This window comes from Protopterus annectens, chromosome 5.part0, assembly GCF_019279795.1.
Source record: "Protopterus annectens isolate FY-2018-M chromosome 5.part0, PAN1.0, whole genome shotgun sequence".
Lineage (NCBI taxonomy): Eukaryota > Metazoa > Chordata > Ceratodontiformes > Protopteridae > Protopterus > Protopterus annectens.
The window spans coordinates 552,677,843-552,695,342 of NC_056735.1; positions in this window are offsets into that span (position 1 = coordinate 552,677,843).

A 17,500-nucleotide genomic window follows, 5' to 3' on the forward strand; every position below is an offset into this window, starting at 1 on the left:
CATTATCCATTACTATCGCCACAGTCAGCACTGTGCATGTCACATCATGCATCTGTGAGTTCGCATCTGCTATGCACATGTCTGGTAACACAACATAGCATACTGTAGTATGCATCTTGTGTGGACATATATCTGGCATGTGTTGCTATATTATGTGTTGTACTATGACACCCACTCCCACGTCGCTTATCATACAAACATGCAACACTGACTTACCAGGCTGCTCCGACCTCATAGTTTGCACGACACCCACCTCCACGATGGACGCATGAGTTTCTGTGTGTTGTTCCGTGGGTGTCCCCAGACTGGCCAGGAGCTCCTCTGTGGCTGTGAGTGGGGGCTGTGTTGGTGGACCGCCACCTGTCCCACGTTGTTGTCTGGCGATTGCAGCGGCACGCTGTCTTGCATGCCGGATCAGGTCTGTGCAGTGCCTGCGGATCTGCTGATAATTGCGGTTGTATCCGCCCAGGCTGTTCACCCTCCTGCACATCTCCTCCCACATCTCCTGTCGTTCCTGTGCCTGCTGTGGCACATGACTGAATAAGACGTCATGATTTGTATGGAGGTATGGGATGATCACCTCATCCTCCTGACGGCTGAAAGCGGGAAGCCGAACGTGGCATTATCTGTAAGACATAATGATGGTGGCAGGTCACATTTACACTGCTGTGCTGGCATACTGTTGGAAATACATTGCTATGACATGTATGACATCTGCACAGTAATCTGTGAAAGGCATCGTGGCAGTGACACAGCCGATGTGTTGGCTTCACACCATTGAGCAGTGGGTGTCACATCATATCTGTGTGCCACCCCATCACACTGTACACGCACCATGTAGATGTTAGCCTGCTGTGGACATGTGTACCTGGCTGCACCTGTGTCCATATCACTTGGCATAGGTCCCCATGTGACATCAGTGCTACTGTTCACCTGGACGCTGTGTATATGTCAGTAAACATCACGTCTGTACCCATTGTGAACATCAGCAGTGGCACTGTACACATACACATGGACACCTGCACATGCATGTGTTGTGCCATGTACATCCACACAGCACTGTTCGGGTGTTGGACAACTTGCCACAGCTCACCTGTGTTGCACATGTGATAGACATAGGGCAATGTGTAACCATGACACATTAGCAGGAAAGGCCATGCATAGCATGTACACACACATTGTCCAGAGCAACACACAGCACCTGTAACACCACAGGGTGCATCACCGCCACATTACTGCTGTGTATGGTTGATAGTGAGAGTGCCGTTTGTCCATTGCACCATGTAGGACTGTGATAGCTCATGCAGCCTTGCTGGGCAGGGCTGCATGGTATGGCAGGGTATGCCACATACATGGCACTGGGCTGTGATCCACCTGGGGGTTGACGATATTGGCAGGGTGGCTGTCCATTCCGTATGTCATTGCTATGTGTATATGGACATTCAACATGTCTATCACCATGGTGTGGACACTGGCCTCAAGCGAGGTATGCTGCACACTGCTTGCTGAGGGTGTGTCTGGTGCATGCAGGTATCACACATCCATGCATACACTGTAACCCTGGCAGGTGCTATGTGCTGGGATATTGATCAACACAGTGCTGTATGTGGACACACACCGCTATCCCGTGCACATGGATGGTTGCCTGCACTGATGTGGGTACCACATATGTGTACATCCAGTGCCTGCTGCCACCCGCATGTCTGCTGCTGCACTACACACTGCCATCCCTCCCTCTGTGAATGTGGTGTTGGGCACAGCATAGGTATCCATGTATGGGGACAGGGATGTTCACATAGCAGGGTCACTGATGGTATCGTCGATCTGACCATACACGTATGACGCACCCCTCACACATACAGCCCATTCATATTGTTGTTCGCAACAGTGACACAGCTATATTGCTATGCCGGAGACATTCACAGCCATACATACACAGATGCATGCACGTCCATCTGTGGCATGGCCTGGACTATTGCTGTGGTTCAGCACATAATGTGTTTGACTGCAGCTGGCGCAGACCTACTGTGCACATGTCTACACAGTAAGCCTGTTCTACAGTAGGCATCTGTGATGAGCTGTGCACATCTCATATCTGCACATTTGGTTGGTGTCCATCGGTCCACGGGCCAGTGGTGGGACACACAGGGATGTTGCTGAACATATATGCATGCAACCCTGTACAGCTGTAACGCTAGCCTCTCAGATGCTCATGTGTCGTGGACGTGGACAACGTACACGCACATGTGGTTGTGAGCTGCCGTCCGTACCCATCTCCTCCTGTGGTTGCTGTCATCCCACACCCTCCTTGGATTGTATGCTCAGGCTATGCACCTATGTGGGGCTTGTGGGCATGCAATACGATACGATATGCCTTTGCACCCATCACAGACAATGTCACACAGGTACACCGGCAGCCGTACACGTCACAGCTTGTTGTCGGCACATCACATGTGGTACACACATAACACATCTCCTGTGGGACATGGTCAATTGTACGGGCATGTCCAGCAGTCACATGCCACAGCTACCCCTACATGACAGCTATGCAGGACATGTGGCTGTACAGCTACTATCACATGTACACGAGCATTGCCCCCCTACCTACATCACGTGGTACTACCTGTGGGGTATGTGCGTCTGCATCCATGCTATGGCCATAGATGACAATTGTACATCAATATGTGCAACATACCTCATTGGGGTTGTCATGTGCACATGTTCCACATGTCAATGCATTGTTTGTGTCTGTTGGGCAGTCATTGTAGTGCATGGTTTACATGGCTGCCATAGCGTACTGTGTGTGATTCCAGGTACTTCATTGGGCTACCAGCATTGTACATTTCCACAGCACATTCCAGCCATCATGTAGCCATCTTAGATGACAGTGGAGGTGTTCCGCCATGTGCACATATGTCACACAGTACGAGGGTGACTGACACACATTGTCAGGACTGGGTTCTGACTGCTGTGGATGTGTGTTATGGTGTTGACAACCATGACTGCACCAGATGGTGTCATCTGGATGTGTAACATTCACAACACACCTACCTTCACATAGCAGCACATTGTCCACAACAATGGACATTCCTGCATGAACACTGTGTGCAGTATGGCTGTATGACCACTGCATGTACCAGTGGTAGCCACCAGCATGGCTGCCTACAACAGCAGTGTGTATCCTGTGCATACATGGGTTACACCTGTCACAACACACCTGTGTCAGATGGCCCTGTAGTGGGTGACAGTGCAGTCCCACACATCATGTAACAGTATACATCGTGCACCAGTATGTTGTGGACATGTGAATGGCTGTGCTACTCAACATATGCACGCATGACACATCACCTGGTACACCGTGTCTGCCTTGCCACCTGCTATTGTGACCACCCTGTGATGACATTGTACGGGCCACATGGACTGGGACATGTGATGGCTCAATGGTGAATTAACCCTCCGGGTGTGTGTCTAGCCAGGTGTCCAGTAGCCAGTGGTCTGCACGCAGGGATACTGTACATTGGCCTACTCTGTCACTGGGACTGTTGACTATGGTCATATTGTACTTATGCAGGCATGTGGTGTTTGTCCAGTCTGACAGTCATGTTCAACCACACTACCGTGGCACACATGACCTGCGGACATCTGCCTAAGGTGTGCAGCCCACATGTACATCTTCACATGCTATGCTGCCTGTGCAGCAGTGTCACATGTCTGTCTCCGGCAGGGCTGTCACAGGCAGGCACAGCATGCAGTGATGTGTGACAATGCTTACACCCTCCACTGTGCTGTACACAAGCACTACACACACAGTACGGCACGCATGTCATTTATCTGCAGTGCCTGGGACCTGCCTCCATGCTCTACACAGCACACATGCCAGTCCAGATTGTACACAGATCATACCTCCCAGGCACATACCTGGACTGCAACAAACACGGGTGGGTGGTTCCCACACCACACAGTGATTTACACACATACTGTATATTCCCGAGACACATTGCATCATAGGTAATCCATGTTCAGATACCCATGTTCGGGACCGCTACACACATTGTGACACGCGACGGTGAATACACTGTACACCACAGGTTACATGCTGGCCGTGTTGTCATACTGTACATTGCACCTGGGACAGTTGCTACTGCCATGTACTGACAGCAACACACACTTCCCTAGTATGGACTCCCATGTACCCACACATGCTTGGCCATGCAGTATGCATAGCTGGGTGACACATTACACGACACATACCATACCTACACTACCCTCAGCATGCACCATACCTCCATGTGTCTGTGTGCTATACCTACAGACATCCCCACTCTGTTTGCTGAACATCCATGCTTCTCAGCCCTGCTAGCCACGCCCTAGACACACGACCATCGCAACATGCATGGTACATACGCTCTACAGCCGATACTACCGACATCCACTGACAGAGGTAGTTGATGGCATGGCACCCCATATGATGGACAGTATATGTGACTATGCCAACACATATCACAGTGCACTTCCGCTACATTTACGCACTGGTAGGGACCATGCTATTCCACACAGAGACATGGTAGTACTGGCCTTTTCACAGACGCCACAGTGGTATTCCTGTTCCATGCACATGTGCTGTATGGGCACATGTGCAGGCTGTTGCACAGTAGTTATGTTCACATGTGTGGTGCATCACTTGACAGTCATGGTGGGTCCTCATGGGGCATCACATACTCCACAGCTAGCTACCTACACATGACTGGCATACATTGCAGTGTGGGCCCTCACACAGTGTGGTGGTATGTCTCTGCTGTTTGGCTACATCCACATTCAATGCAGCATACAACACTCATGCAGGCATTGCCAACACAGATGTTGCTGGCATCGTGCCTGCCAATGGGGTACCTACCAACAATACACACTCTCACTCACGACAGGGTTCCACTCCATGGCTGGACATTGTATTAACCCTGTGGACACATACATGGTACTGCCATGCACACGTTATGTCCTGGGACACGGTCCCAATGTCACCTCTGATCTCCGTAGTTGTTGTATCCCGCCACCCTGGCTGTGTTATGTCTCTGCAGCAGCACACTGCATTGACTGCTAGCCCGTTCATGGATGTTGTGTACCCTGACCACCACACTACCACATCTAACACACTACACATGGGTGGTACTGCATTGCACATATGGGGCTGCATTTGTACACCCATGACTGGGCCATTCAGTATGGCACTGGGCCACATCCTCACATACATGCTTCACACACTCATTGACGACCTCCATTTCTTTACTGGCACCCTTGTTGGGCTTCTGTGCACCACAGCACACCACATCCACATGCTGGCCACCTGTCATACCATTGCATGGGTGGTTGGTGTGGTACAGAGGGTAACAAATCACACATTATCCGCTCTTTGCCCTTCAACGCCATTCCACATTATGGTATTGCCAATGTCCGCATCCAGCATCACATCATACCCTATGTCTCAGGATGTTACACCATGTGACTCCTGTACAGGTCACACAGTGGTGCAGGCATATCATGCTAACTACAACATGTCAGGTACATGTGACATTGCACAGTCCTCAGTCATGTGGCCCCTCATGCTCACTATTTGCTTACAAACACTACATGCTGTCACACAGTACTGTCCATGCCTACATATACCACATGTACATACCTGGCAGCATTCTAGCTCAACCTAATCATACTGCTAACAACCATACAGGTGTCAGTGTGGCAGATATATCATGTGGATGTCATTGCATCAGTTACATCACACATAGTGCATACACATCACCTTTGCATAGTGACAGTCATGCACTGTGTATCACATGGATACTGTCCCTATACATGCATATCACATTGTACATGGTTGCTGTACACACACATGCCCCACATGGTGCTGTGGTTGCCATATTCCATGATGGCGTGGGTACACATGTGCAAGGCCACACATTTCTGGACTGTATGCCTAGCTGATACATTGGGTGCCCTTGTACCTGTGCCATACACACATGTACACGTGGGCAATGTTACCATAACACATGTGTGGTGTACCTTACACAATGGATACACCTTTACATGTCACAGTATAGTCATTCCGTGATGTCTACCCGGCTCAGACAGTTTACATATGCAAATGACAGTCGTGAAACACATCTGTACTCACCTGCATACCACTAACACAGGGGTGTCATCTACTCTGCCATGGGCCATGTTCTCCGCATTACTGATGCATGTAGTACTCCTACATGGCGTTTGCAGTGGGCAGGGTGAATGGAGCACTCCTGCATGTGTGCACACATGCCACATTGCCCAGCCTGGGCATCTGTGTGACCTCCGCAGACTGGACACACACCGTGCTGTGGGACATAGGTCCTGTGCACATCCCACAGGGACACACTGTGTCACTGGTCATGTGATAGCTCCCTTGCTGGTAGGGTGACACAGACCCATGGTACCACCACAGTGGCAGTACAGTATAGACATACAGTTGACATCCACCTCTGCTGTTCAGTGGACACTACCATGGGGGGGGTGACACTACTGTGTACATTGCACATGTGTTTACACACGGCCCTGCCGGACATCATTGTTGCACACATTGCACCTGCTACAGAACGTTTGGACACGGTTACTTGCTGTTCCTCCATTTCAGGTACCTATTCTGCTACTACTCTGTCCCATATGTGCAGGCCATACATATCCTGTTTATGTACATAACATTAGGCCATCCCTCCATCATGCATGCTATGCCTGTGATACTGTATATGATTTCTGAACATATCCATCATGACAGCTTTGCATTACACATAATTGACATAGTCACCCCTACTGCGAGGCCTACGTGCACGTCGTGCGCACATTCCGTATGACATCGACGGTATATGCCCATACACATGTGTGCTGTGACACTATACATACATGTCCTATCCCCTGCTGTGGCACTTCATTGTTGGATATCCACTGCCAGCATCAGCATGGGTGGTGGCATTGTTCTGTGTTTGAAATCCCTATGGCGGACCTGGGGTAGGGTTACCACCTGTCCCACTTTGCAAGGGACAGTCCCTCTTTGGGCAGTTGTGTCCTGACAAAACATATTACAAATGGCAATTGTCCTGAGATTGTAGGACATAATTATGTCCCATTTTTTATGTAATAGTTGCATAACATAGTTATTTACGTATGTAAAATTTCTAAATGTTACAAGAAACACAATAAGCAACTAAACTGCTACAAGAATACGCTTTTATTTAGGCAAACGAGTAAAGTTCTACCCTTTGTACTGACCATGGGTATGTGTCCGCCTGTAACATCTGATGTGTGTCCCGAAAATGTCCCACTTTGGCCATTTGAAAAGGTGGCAAGCCTAACCTGGGGTTATCCCGGGTGTGTACATGTTGTCCCACTGCTGTGCACATGTTGTCCACAGTCGTTGGTATGCTCCGCGGCTTAGCATTACATAACCACCTTTCACCACTCTCTGCCTGATGGACAGGTATCTTCACTTACACACACCATTCACATACAGTGCAGATTCATCATACGTATTATGCATTACACACCAGTACATCTCGTGGGTTCGACATACCTTTCTGGCCTTTGGTTCTGTATTCGTCACTACTTGCTTGATACTCCTTGTTTTGTCTTCACTATTTGTTCGGTATGAACATACGGTTTGAATATCCAGGGAGTCTTCCTTATATTCGTCGTTACCTGAGGCATGTGGGTTCATCACGCCAATAGCTGTTCCTCGGTGTGTACTTATGCGCATATCACCGGTGGTCCTCCTCCATTCGTACGTTACGCGTCGGAACTAGGCCATGGTTCATTCCTCGTGTGGGCGTTGGTTATTTGCAATACCTTCGTGGGGATGGTATGTATTGTATCATGTTTGTGTGACTGCATCCGCTATGTGTGGTGTCAGGTACATTTCGCTGTGGTGTTAGCCGTGGATTGTGTGTGTTGGGTATGGTATTCTGTTCGACATGTGGGTCTCCGTGTCCTGGCGGCGTCTGTCGATGGCGTTGTGCATTCAGATGTGTAACATAGCTGTTATATTCCTGTACACAACGGATGCAAGGATGCATCAGCTGCTGCTAGTGTTTCCCACGCGGCTTGTTGCGGGTATGCCACTGTCATTGACTGCCTGTATGTTTTTGCTACGGTTTTGGCTGTTATCCCTTTGATATGTGCGATGGGGTATATCTGCGGATGTGGGTGACAGGTACGGGGTGTGGGTCTTGCATTTATACATACAAGATATGCTTGTGTGTGTGCTCCATCCTGCTTGGGGAGCTGCAGGTTACCTGTCTGTTGTTCTGGGAATGTTTGTTTTGTTGATGTCGTGTGGTGTCGGTATCGCCTGCATGTTTGCTTCCTGCACGTATTCCTCCTTCACATCGGTTATATATCTGCGGATGTTCGTCCGTGCCTACTATCCATTGGCATTTTGTCACTGATAGTTACGGTGATTGTGGTCCTGTACTTGGGACGGCCTGTATGCTACCGGTTGCCTCCTATTCGTGTGGCACTTGCTTACTTAACGGTCGTGGAACACACAGCGGTATTTACGGGACCGTAGGTGGCCACGATCGGTGCCGGGATAGCACATGCGTATTTTCACCGTACATGCCTGATGCTGTGTAATGTTGCCGACGTATCGTGTTGAGTCTACCATATGGCCGCCATACATACGGTCATGGTTTGTACATGCGTCCTTTGCATCTCCTGTTGGCTATGGACCTGTGGTACATTCTGGGACATTTCCGCTTTGCATCGTTTTACGTCGCCACGCACCTAGCCACTGAGGAGATGTCAGTACTACTTTGTGGGTACTGCTGTACATACGGCTATGGTTCCTGTACTGTATGCCTACGCATGTTATTACACTCCGCCTGTGACATGTCACCTACATACACATTTTACAGTGGCACACACATTACACACACAGCGGAACACACGACAACCTCACCTCGCACATACACATATTGCCGCCATAGCTCTCAACCTTCCATTTCCGAAACTAGGAACACACACATTCATAATGTGGAACAAATGGGCAAAATGTGGAACACATACTAATGGCTTACTAACAACTTCAGCTAAGAAGGTCATAAGATGGTTAAAATATGCTGATTTACTTACAAAGAAGAACCTTTAATGAATTACTATGATTAATTTCTATTTACCAGGATTACATTTAAATACATTCCAACAATGAATGTGTGACAGACTATTTAAATGTGGAACTTTGAGCAACTTCGAGGAACATGAACTGTTTTAGACCCCAAATGAGGTACGTTCCTCATAATGACGTACACTTGACAGGTATGATTGCCGCTTTCTCACCGACGGTTGCACACAGTACCTACGTTGGCCGCATCGCCGGCGGCGGTGTGTACCTCCGCACTCATATCCTATGGATATGACACGCACATATCCCGTTACTGTACCGTGGCCTGGCGATCATCCCGACCCGCGGATATGTATTGATGCAGGTTGACATTTCTATGGCTGGCATTCCCTGCTCTGCCCACCCTCCCGGATGATCGGGTTATCGTTCACTATGTTTACTATGTGGGGATTTCCCGTCTTACTTATCTGTAAACTTGCATCCCTGGGTTCCATATTAACCTGTTGTACTTTATATCTGTGTATGTGTACATATATTTCTACGTGTGTAATGATATCTATTTCCGTATCTGTGTATGCACATAAGTACATATGTAGTCGACTTGCGGCGAAAGTGGCAGCATACGGCTACGCCGTCTGCTGTAGAACCGGCGTGCGGTTGAGGTGTTGGCATTCCATGCTCTGCTGGCTATTGGGTGTGCAGTGTTTGGGTGGTGCCTTTGTTGGAGTCACACATAGGTCCGCACATACGGTACACATTACGGGCAGACATGTTTGTGTGGCGTCCATTTCACTGTGTGTGCAGGTAAGGAGGTGTCAGTCCATGGGGCCTATGCTGTCAAAGTATGTGCTATGCGTTCCCTCTTTGCCAGGGCGTAGGCATATTGGGTACGCCTCCGTCTACCTACTGGGGCTGGCACAGTGTGTTCATGGCGCTGAACGCCCTGTGCCTGTGCTTGCCTTGGCAGTTGTGGCGGGCTTGGTGGCCCTACACCATTATGTCCCTGCAGCAGCTGTTTCCGCAGAATCATATTGTGTAGCATACAACATACTATGAATATGTAGGCACATGTGCCTGGAGAGTACTGCAAGGCTCCACCGGATGTATCCAAGCACCGGAACCGTGATTTCAACATCCCAAACACACGCTCTATGATTATTCTGGTTTGTGCGTGTGCCTCATTATGGCGTTCTTGCATGTGTGTGTGTGCATTTCTGATGGGTGTCATCATCCACGGCTCCAGTGCATAGCCAGCATCCCCCACAAGGTGACCTTGTGTGATGTCCCCCCTGGTGAATACCTGATACAGCTGTGAGGCATGCCAGATATGGGAGTCGTGGTAGCTTCCAGGGCTGCCAGCACACACATCCATGATAATGCCCTGCACATTGCACACGACCTGGCAATTGATGGAGGGGTATCCCTTGCGGCTTATGTAGCGTCTACCCTGCTCCCCGGGCGGTGACTTGATTTCTATGTGCGTACAGTCTATCGCACCCAGTACCTCCGGGTATTGTGCCACACGGTGGAAGTGGTGCATATTGCTAGCCAACTCCTCCTGAGATCTGGGGAAGTTTATATACTCATGGGCATGTCGTAACATGGCATCCAGGAACTGGTGTAGTACCCTGGATGCTGATGCCTGTGAGATACCCATTATATCCCCAGTTGGCCTTTGAAAGGTACCTGTAGCCAGTATTCGCAAGCTCACACATACCTTTGTGTCCACTGGGATGGGCTCCCCTCTGTTGTCTCTTGTTCTCAGGCATGGCCAGCACAGCTCCACTATTTGCTGTAACGTGTCCCTGTCCACCCTGTAGCTCTACTATCTCCAGGTCTTGCAGCCCCTGGTAGGTCACCCTTGGTCTGAACACTCTCCTTCTCCTATGAGGCCTACGGTAGTTGTCGGCACCCTCCTCCGCAACTCCGTCTGTCTCTGACACATACCTATGCATCACGGCCACGGCGGCACCCAACATATACATATTAAAAGTTCCCCGTGTGTTTACACCCTATGGTGTGGCGTTTGGGAAATCGCGCTGTGTGTTGTGTGCATTCACACTTTATACTGTTGTGCTGTATACCCGGTGATGTCATTGGGTGTGTCTGTGCAGCCGTATCTGTGGATTATCTTCGGTGTTTTACCGTTGCAACTGCAACGGTATTGCCTTTAGTGTTACATTACAGTTGCCTGCATTGGCTTAGCTTTGCATCTTACATTACTGTTTCTGCACGTTGCACCTACTATTGCCTGCAGTGCATCCTGCAGGCACATGGCATATGATGCATTTTGTCTGCCGCCGTTATGCTACCTCTGTACTTGGCTGTGCTATTTCGGTTCTTTGCTCTTTGCATTTCTACTACATCCCCTACTATCTTTGCATTCCTATGCCTCCCTTTCCCGTTTTGCGGGAGTCTGCATGCAGAGTTGTCAGCTGCCGCCGTCTGCCCTTCCTCGATTGATTGGTGTTGATTGCTCATTACGGCTCCAATTACACTGCTTCCGCATTTCCTCATATTCTCCACATTACCTTCCTATATCCGTGGTTGTTGACGGGGAGGCCGTCACATGACTGGGTTGGGGAATGTAGTCATCCTCGTGCACATGCATCTGTGCGCGCATTATGTACTCTCAGCGCATCTATTTCCTCACACGCCGGTCCTACTGCTGTGATGTGCATTGTACAGCCCATGTTTGCTGGCCTCCAATGTGCTTCCTCCTACAGTGGCACACCCCTCTGCGATTGACATGTATTCCGTGTAGGCCACTCCTCGGTATACTACCGCTCGCCGTTGCTCCATCCTTACACCGGCGCCGGTTTTGCAATTCACTATTATCTGCCTCATTTGCATGGCATTGACTGCTAATACATGGTTACGGCACCGAACACTGCCGCCACTCCTTGACAACCCTTGCGCTGGGGTTGAGGCTTTCCATACATACTATGGTGTGTGGTGGCTGTGCATCTGATGTGTGTTATACTGCTCTTTTAGGACATTCTCATATTATTTCATTGTTTTGCACCTTCTGTGCACATATCCGGGGGTTCTGCTGTGGTTTCTGCGTACATAACATTTATGTCATTATTTACAGTTTGTGCATGTTTTCTTTGGACATTCTCAGTGCCTTTCGCCATTGGCATATTGCACCTGTATGATACCTGACGTTGACAGCCTTCCATTACTCCTTGGTCATGTTTGGGTAAATGTAAACCTTTTTTTTGGTTTACATTGCCGTGCCCTTACGCTACGCCTGCCCAACTTCGTGGATCGCTATTTGCCTTCATTTGCATGGTGCAATACCGCACACAGTGTGTTTAGCATACCTACGCCGGGCGGCGAGTCGGCGCCGGTAGTGCACGTGGGATTGGTTCATACCTGAATCGCTCGGTGGCCATATTTGGCTTTATAACGCCGATGCTATGCGGGTGCCTGGCACAAGGTTCATGAATCCCGGGGTTTATCTTTTTTCCCTTATTCTATTTGAAAAATTGTGTAAGCTTGACCTTAGGAAATTTATGCACAAAAGATGGGGGGGGGGTCAGTTGTTAATAACTTAAGTGACACAGAACCATTGCTATTGAACAAACTAATACATGACAAAAAGTGTGAAGGTTATGAAACCCAGTAAGGGAGGGGGAGTGGAAATCATGAATAAAACTGATTATTTGAATAAAATTTATGAACATTTATATGATGAAGATTACTACAAAGAAACCTCCCTGAACTTCATAAATGTTATGCGCAAAAAAATTGTTTTTTTCTTTGGGACATGACTGATTGGGGCCAAATAACTGAGGATATATTTGCTTTTTTACAAGTAAAATATCCAATAATTCCATATATATTTGGCATCCAAAAGATATGTAAGAATCCATCTGCCCCCCTTATGAGACCTATAATCAATACAATAACATTGATAACACATGCTTTATCTAAATATATAGATGTTAGGGTGAATGATTTTTTAAATGCTCATGTTCACCTTTGTCATGATTCATGGAATTTTTTGGTGAAACTATAGGATATTGAGTATGTGGAAAACTTAGCGTTTCTGACTATAGATGTTGTGAATTTATTTAATGTTATATCTCATGCCCAGGGATTGGAAATGTTTCATGATTATTTGTTTCAATCATGTGCCTTTAATAGCAATGTAATTAATGTTTTAGACACTGTTTTGTAACTGGTATTAGATTACAGTTTTGTATATATTGATGGGCACTATTTCCAACAAAAGAAAGGAGTGGCAATGCAGGCTTCTTGCGACCCCTTGTTCACCAATATAGTGATGCTTCAGTGGGAAAAGAAATTTGTGCTTAATGTGTTCAACCCTGTTCCCTGTATTCCAGTGAACAAGCACAGCGCAATGTACAATCAAGCACAGTGTAATGTCCAACATATACATTAGTTCTAAAGTGGGTCAATCTTCAGTGAATCTTGAGAGAGAAAAACAGACTCAGAAAGGAGATATGTTAAGTGATAAGACTTATGTTGAAGCAGGAGCATTTGGCTTGGATGAGTTTTGATTTTCTCAATGTCAGTGGGGAGAGCCTGCCAAAGAGTTAGTGCATGAGAGGAGAAAGCATATACAGTGCTCTGGAGTTTGGTTCTAGGGATAATAAGAGTGTGTGTAGCTTGTGTGTCATGTCTCAGGATGTATCTGGATTTTTTTGTGAAGTCTAGCTGCAAAAGGAGTAAATATGTGGAGATATAGTAGTTTAACTAAAAACAAGGAAGTGTGTAGCTTTACTAAAAAACTTAAAATTACAAATAAAATGCAATGCTGCCAGCCAGTGTCTAAATCAAATACTTGATTTAATAAAAACAAAAACTTGAATAAAATAAACACATATAAAGACAACGCACTTTCATCAGAATCCAAATGCCAATACTGAAACTCTCTGTACAACAATACATGTCAAAATTGCACCTAATTAATTAACCACCCTTTTAAAACCAATTGGGTGGGCCATTACCAATAAAAAATATATATTTTTAAATGCATCACCCTTACTGATTACAAAATATAAAATAATATTTATTTTATAATTTATTAGCTTTCATAATTAATAAAGAATGAATAGAAATGCTTTCATTAATACCTGGGAACTGTGTAGCATTTAATCTCATTTGCCATTTAACCTCTTTGGATTCTAAAAGTGTTTTGTTATCCTCAGTCTGGGATTAACTTTAACTCTTTCCAAAATTCCAAATAAAAATCTTCTTTTATAAGTGATAGGTCCTTGAATGTTTATATAGGGCATTGTTTTCATTACATTCTATAGTATCATAACTATGTTCATAAATCATTTTATAGAGCTGTTGCTCTGTTTTACCCACATAAAACATTGGACATCCTGAACACTTTGTGAGGTGTACTACAAATTTACTTAAACAGCTCCTCTTCTCAAACAACTTTTGAATGAATGTTATTTTTTAATACTAAGATCCCGCCTCTAAAATATAAGAACACTGAGAACAAGTGCCACATTTAACCATCCCAGTACACTGAGTCACCTATTGACCAGTACTATAGGTCCCCCATTTAAAACAATTCTTCAGGTTCTTACTGGTCTTATTTACAAACACAGATTCAGCCTTTAATAGGTGATGTAAATTGTGGTTGGTTCTTAAAATATTGCAATTTCTTTTTACAGTTTCCTTAATTTCTTCTATCTGGGAGCTATAATGTACAATTAAAGCTCTTTCAAATGTATTTTCGGAATTATGGGGGAATCACTCTCAAGTCCCATGCCTAACAAAGGTTTATATTTTATTCCCCATTGTGACTCAACATATTTTCTTATATTATTCACAAAATGTAGTGGATACCCTCTAGCTAGAAGCATATTAACTACTTTATCAAGTTCCTGATTAAGGTCTCCTACATGTGATGTCACTCTTGCAACTCGAGTACATTGATCTTTCACTATGCTTCTTTTTTGACTTAAAGTTTGGCTACTGGAAAAGTCTAAATAAGAGTTAACAAAAGTAGGTTTCCTATTTAAACCCATGGTTGCTGTGCAAAATTAATGTATCTAAATAATTTATCTGATTAAAATCATATCTAAAAGTAAATTTTAAGAAACTTGAAGACTTGTTAAGATAATCAACAAAGGTAAAGTAGCTTTTTCCAACCATCAACATAAAATAAAAATATCATGCAAAAACTTTACATATAATTTAATATTACTACAATATCCAGAGTTCAAGACTTTAGCTGTCTCCCAATCTAATAAAACCAGATTAGCATATAATTGGGGTACAAGATGCCCCCATGGCAACCCATAAATTTGTTTAAAATATTTTCCTCAAAGAAAGCAAAATTATTCTCTAAAACCAATGTCATTAATTCCAAAATCAAATTTATTTTATGATTAGATAAATTAGTTTGTCACCTAATACTATTGTAAAATTGTTCAATACTTTCTTGTTTAGGAACAGATGAAAATAAATCAACTACATCAATTGTTTAAAAAAAATCAAATCCTTAAATGTCTTCAGTAACTGCCCATTCAAAAACATTTAAAATTGGATGAAGTTGTTGTTTAAAAGTGCGTTTCCTTTTTATTATGTCTTCCATACTGTCCCAAATAGCAGAACTACTTTGCTTTCTCTCAAAAAAATACCACCAAATTCAGCTTCCTGGTAAAAACCTTCACTTCTGTAAGGGTATCAACCACATCAAAATTCTTATGAGGTACAAATTTAAGACCCTTTTGAAACAAAGAAAATTGCTCATCAACTTGTTTGAATCCAAAGAATCCTGTTACCATCTCTCAATGGTAAATCTTCCTCTTCTCCACTTCCTTCCAAAAATCTGGATGATTTACTTGATTTTTTTGTCCCAACCCCCAATACTATTGTTTCATTATTGGGTTAACCCTCTGTCAGGTGGGGAAGGTGAAAATCCTGAACTTTACCACCAAAAGTATAGTTTGGTACTTCCCCGTGTATTTTTAGAAAAAGGCCCACTCTATTATTGTCACTACTTCCATTGGACTTATTTGTGTAAAATGTTGTTTTAACCTGATTGTTGTTTTTTTATCGGGTATGTCTCCTTTTGAGCATACTGAATACTGTCTATTTCCAACATTTAAATTTTTTTCTTAAACACATTATTACATTTTCTTTCCACATTAGTCAGTGCTTTACAATAATACCATTCCCACTGGTCAAATGTTAAATCATTCTTGATATCCATATCTAATTTATCCACTTCTTGCAGAAGTACTTCTATACTGACATCATTAAATTTAATAATTTTTTCTAGCAACTCTAAACCTTGTCAATTAAATATCTGAATACATTCATTGTACATTACATCATTGTACATAAGACCAAAACAGAACTTAAAAACACACATCCCCTGCGGGACTATTTTCAACTGCAAGCATTTTCCTAAATAATAATTATCTATTTGCAATGATTTAATTTCAGAAAGTTTTTTCTCAATTTTAATAAATAAATCTCTCAAAGAATGTCCAGTGTTCTGCTTGGGACTCGCATTAGGAGGTGCATGATTAATGTCAGTATTAAAATCCAAGTTTTTGTCCAAAATTCATCAGAAACTTTGCCCATCACCACCTTTATAAAAGTTTTACTGCTCACTACTAATACCATTAAAATTATGTCCAATTCCCCCATTACTAATTCAACACATTCATCAGGCAGCTTAATGTTAAGACTAGAGGTTGCAGGCATAGAAACTACAGTGGCATAAGTTCTTTTGGGTACAATATATTTTGCTGAAAAAATTGTCCACCACTTCCATCATGCTGTGTACTAAAAAACACTTGACCATTATTTATTTCAGTGCTAGAATCCAAAATCAATCCACCAAAGGCACCTTCTTCTTCCTCCAAATGCTGTCCTAGTTGTACTCCTTTCAGAACTGACACAGTGGAGATGGGACATTTCAAAACTCTGACAGATAGCTCTTTTAATTGGCTAAACAGTTCAATAAGCCAGGTTAGCTCTCTCTTCATAATGGCTAGGCTAATTCAGAATGCACCAGATGATTTCCTCTCATTTAATGGGGTAAAAAACTGAAGGAATGTCATTCAGCAAATCCATTTACTGGCCAAAAACCACCAAGAACAACTAAAAACAAGGAAGTGTGTAGAGTTATTAAAAAACTTAAAATTACAATTAAAATGCAACATTGCCAGCCAGTATCCAAATTAAACATTTGATTTAATGAAAAAAATACTTTAATAAAATACACACATAAAAAGACAATTGATTGAGTACTTTCTTTCAAACATGTCAGGACTTCATCAGAATCTAAATACCAATACTGAAACTCTCTTTTTATGCAATGATATATGTCACAATTACACCTAATTAACTAACCACCTTTTT